Here is a 4,828-nt window from a genome sequence, read left to right on the forward strand (position 1 = left end):
AGCTCCCCCAGGAAGAAGACCAGGAGCTGCCCCTGCGTCGTCCTGTAGAGGAGCCAGCACGCGCTCCAGGGACCAGCTGCCCTTCCCCAGCGGGGTCTCCCAGGCCACACTACACCCCCACCCACGACCCCCGGCCTGCGGCCACTGCCACCGCGTGCCTCTGCCAATGCCTCCTGCCCCCACCCGGGCCCCTGGTGGGGCAAGGAGCTCCCGGGTCCCCATCCGGGTCACTGCTGTATATAACCCCGCCCCAGAGAAATAAACGTCACTGCCAGTGTCGGGAGACGCTTGTGTGGGAGGGGCAAGGGCCAGAGGAGGGCGGTGAACTCAGGGCAGGCACACGAAAGCCTCGGCCCACCTAGAACCATCGGATCTAGAACCCAGTGTTGGTGGGGGCAGGGCCATCGAGAACAAGGTGGGCCAGGTGTGTGGACCCCACTTACCCTGCAACAGGCCGCCCCACCCTTTCCTGGGTCGGCGGGCATTTGCTGGGATGAGGTTTAACGTTTGAAAAAGAATTGCTTTCCTGGAACATGCTAAATCGGCACTGTTCAATATGGTCGCCAGAAGCTGCAGGTGACTGTTTATTACTAGAGGCCCAGTGCATGAAATCTGTGCACAGGTAGGGTCCCTAGCGGCTGCCGGCTGCTGGCCGGGGCCTTCCTTCATTCCGCACCACCCCCTGGTGGTCAGTGCACATCATAGAGAGCGATCAAACTCCCGGTTGGTCAAACTCCTGAGGGGACACTGCATATTAGGCTTTTATATATAGAGATTATTTCCCCCCCATTGATCCTAGAGAGGGAGAGGGAGAGGAACGTGGATCCGTTGTCCCACCCATCCATGCACCCACCAGTTTCCTGCATGGGCCCTGACTGGGGATCAAACCCGCAACCCTGGTGGGATCAGCATGACGCTCCAACCAACAGAGCTACTTGGCCAGGGCTAGGGCGTGTGACGGTCCTCAGTCACACTGGCCACATTTCAAGGGCCCGTTCATTCTTCCCATGTGGCTAGTGGCTACCCCAATGCAAATATGCAAATCCCCACCGCCCCAGAGAGGCCCGTTAGGGTTCTAGAAAGTTCCAGATTTTGGAGACAGGCAGCAGCCGCTACAAACCCCGCCCGCCCCCTCCCACGTGTATGTTTGCGAGGGCTTCTGGCCGGAGGAGGAGAAAGGGACAGGTGGACGGAATGGTGTCCGAGCAGCCAGCTGGCAAGTTCTCAGTTCCAGAAAGTTCCCAACTGGGTGGGCTGACGTCCGAGTCTTAAACCCTGAGTCCGACTTCGGGCCGGTGTGGACACACCCCATCTGGGCCTCTCTCCTGGGAGGGGCTGAAGTGCCGGGTATCTCAAGGCCGCCAGACATAAGTTACTAGGACCCTTCCGTTTGCAAACGTTTGGTTCCCCAACATTCAATCCAGGACCCCTGAATTCGCGCTCTATTTGCTAATCTCGAAGGCTGAGACCACCACTCACCCATCTCCCAAGCCCATTGGACAGGCGTCTTTGAACCCCAACACTGACTCAACACACCAGGCCGGAACCCCGCCCCCGATGTCCCCAGGCCTGAACTTTGACCTCCACCTGATGAGCTGTCACCAGTCACTGACCTGCGGCCCCTCCCCGTCCACATCTCAGTGTCCACAGAATCCCAGCCGGAAATGCTCCGCTCACACCCACCCAGAACCCGCTTTTCCTGGGCCTGGGGTAGCGATGGTCCTGCAGGGCCCTGGCAGCGGGCTGCCTGGGTTCGAACCCCGCTCCGCCACCTCGGTCGGGGTACACTGCGATGTGGTGACCACAGAGCCACTCCCCAGGGCAAGAGGCACCCAGGCGACGAGCACGGTGCCCGGGGCACCCTCAGTGCTGTGTGCGCCGGCCCAGCCCCATGAATGTCCCTCTGTGCTCCAGATCAGAACAGCGATTAGCCGACGATCCCTTTCCGGGTTTCATTATCACAGAATCTTTGGCAGGAGCTCCACCTTCCGCCCTGGGAATAAGCCTGGCTCGGGTGTATTGTCCCGCAAGTTCGTTCCCCCTCCCCCAGAACCTCTGCTCAGTGAGGCCCACCTCTGGGGGGACAGGAAGGGACTGGTGTGGTGGGGGGGATGGTTCTAGCAGTTTCCAGATAAGACCCGACACCCCAACCCAAGTCCCAGCCGGGGGTGAGGCACGCCCCCAGCACAAGGTCGGAGTTCTTGCCGCGCTGCCTAACAGGGCCAAGTCCTTGGCCGGGACACCCTGCCTCTGGGAGGACCCAGATGCACTTTGAGAAGCTGACGGAAGCTCCCGTTTGCCCCCAGAACAAGGCGCACACACAAACCCACACGACAGCTGGCAGGCCATTTTTGGAAGGTTCGCAGCCACCACCATTCCAGGCTCATCCGACAACAGCCAGAGGCTGGGATGACCTAGTTGGCATCTCCCTCGGGCACATGTGTGCGCCCGTGAGTCTCTCCTCTCGGGTTCCTGCCTCCCCTGGGCTCTGGCGGGCCCCGTCAGGGGTTGTCTCTCTGGGTTCTTTGTCCACCTTTGTCAGCCTCTCTCTCAATCCTTCTCGCCATCTCTCGGACCTCCCACAAACCTCTTGAGGCCTCCTGCCAAGGGGAACAGCGGCTAAGCGCTTGCAGTGCCGGGTGCTTCACACAGGTTTTCTTCATCTCGCCGAAAGCCCATTTTACAGATGACAAAACTGAGGACGGGAGGCCATGCTCCACCTTGTCCAGCTAGTGCGAGGGCTGGGATTCAGTTGGAACAATGGGATGTCAAAGGCCAACCAACCACAAGGTTATTCTAACCCCAGCGCCCACCCACCTTCTGACCACTCCATCCACTTCCTAGGACAGAGCTCTGTTCTGGGACAACGCTGATCCTGGAGACTTTGGTCCCAATTTGGCAGCCATTCAATCCAGAGCCTTGAATGGACCGCTCCCTCTGGGGTTACACGCTCAGCATCCCACGGGTTGAGCCCATTCTCAATGCTCTTAACTGACTCAGATGATTCTAGAAAGTCCATAGCCCATCACGAACTCCCATTATGTCCCCCAAGTGTTTCTAGCCATTCTGTACAACCAGCAATAACAGTGGCGATGGCCTAGAGCAGTGGTCGGCAAACTCATTAGTCAACAGAGCCAAGTATCAAAAGTACGACGATTGAAATTTCTTTTGAGAGCCACATTTTTTAAACTTAAACTATATAGGCAGGTACATTGTTATTAACTTAATCAGGGTCCTCCTAAGGCTTAGGAAGAGCCACACTCAAGGGGCCATAGATGTGAATTTCCAGCTGTTTAAATTCAAAAGTTAAAAAATGTGAAATGTCCTCACTTTCCTCAGTTAACCTAACATTTAGTAGATGAAGAATCAGTCTTTCTCTTGACAGTCCTTCCCCTCCCCCAGAGATGATAAATAAAATAGCAAATCCAGCCCTGCTGGTGTGGCTCAGTGGTTGAGTGTCAACCTATGAACCAGGAGGTCAGTTGGATTCCCGGTCAGGGCATAAGCCTCAGTTGCGGGCTCGATCCCCAGTGTGGGGCGTGCAGGAGGCAGCCGATCAGTGATTCTCTCTCATCATTGATGTTTCTATCTCTCTCCCTCCCTTCCTCTTTGAAATCAGTAAAAAAAACAAAACCAACCTCATGGCTTCCTCTTTGCCCTTCCCCTTGGGTTGCCTGCTCTGTGAAGACGCGCAAGCTGCCCTATGGGTGGGCGAGGTCCATGTGGCAAGACCCGAGGCCAAGAGCCATGCAAATGAGCCACCTTAAAAGTAGCTCCTGAAACTCCCGCCAAATCCTTGAGGACGGCCGCCCCGAGTCCCACCTTCTGCCCTGGGAATAAGATGGCTCAGGCGTATTGTCCCTCGGTTCCTCCTCCCTCCCCCAGAACCTCTGCCCGCTGGCTGATGACCCGATGGCACCCCAGTGACGGCACCACCCAGGTAACCCACTCGCCGATCCCTGATCCTCAGAAACCATACAATGATGCTTCTTGTTTTAAGTCACTAAATTTGGGGGTGGGGCTCTTTGTTACACAGCGAGACATAGCAGATACATGGTGCCCGGTGCAACCACCACCCGGGGCTCCAGAAAAGCCACACTCCCATTCTGGACCCTCTGCCCGTGCCACCCGGGGGCCGCCGCCCAGACGCCGCGGGACAGAGCCACTCCAGCCGGACCATCAAGTGTTTGCCGTTGGGTTTTCGTTTGGCTGGTTGTGTGTACACAGTGTATACAAGTTGAGTTGTACAGAAGCCCAAGAAAGAGCAAGAGACAACGGGTGGAGGGGCGGTGGGAGCGGAGGGGTTAGAGAGAGGGAAGAGGGGAGGGGAGACCGATAAAAAATAGAACCACATCCAGACAACAATGGGAGGGGGGTGGTGTGTGCTGGGGGGAGACACAGACACATCGCAGTAGAAAAGGAGTGGGAGGGGCAAAAGGAGGGGACCCTCTCCCCCCTCCACCTCCCCAGCCCCCGCCCCAGGTATGTACAATAAATAAGATTAAAAATAATTAACAAGATGCGTTTTCCCCCTCCCACTGGACACCGAAAGCCCTGGGGAGGGAATGGCCTTTAGCAAAGATCTTGGCCTGTAACGGGGGGGTGCTTGGGGGTCAGTGGGTCCCCCAGCTCTCTCAAGCGGCCCCACCCCCCTCAACCATACATAGATTTTTCCTATACATTATGTACAAGGTGGAGGGGGTGAGGGCTATGGCCATGGAGGGGGGAATGGGACCAGGGGGAGCGGGGAAACCGTTACTAAATAGACATTTATACATATATATAAATAATTTCTCTGTGCACAGGACAGTGGGAGGGGCGGGGGGGG

This window comes from Myotis davidii, unplaced genomic scaffold (assembly GCF_000327345.1).
Source record: "Myotis davidii unplaced genomic scaffold, ASM32734v1 scaffold2100, whole genome shotgun sequence".
Lineage (NCBI taxonomy): Eukaryota > Metazoa > Chordata > Mammalia > Chiroptera > Vespertilionidae > Myotis > Myotis davidii.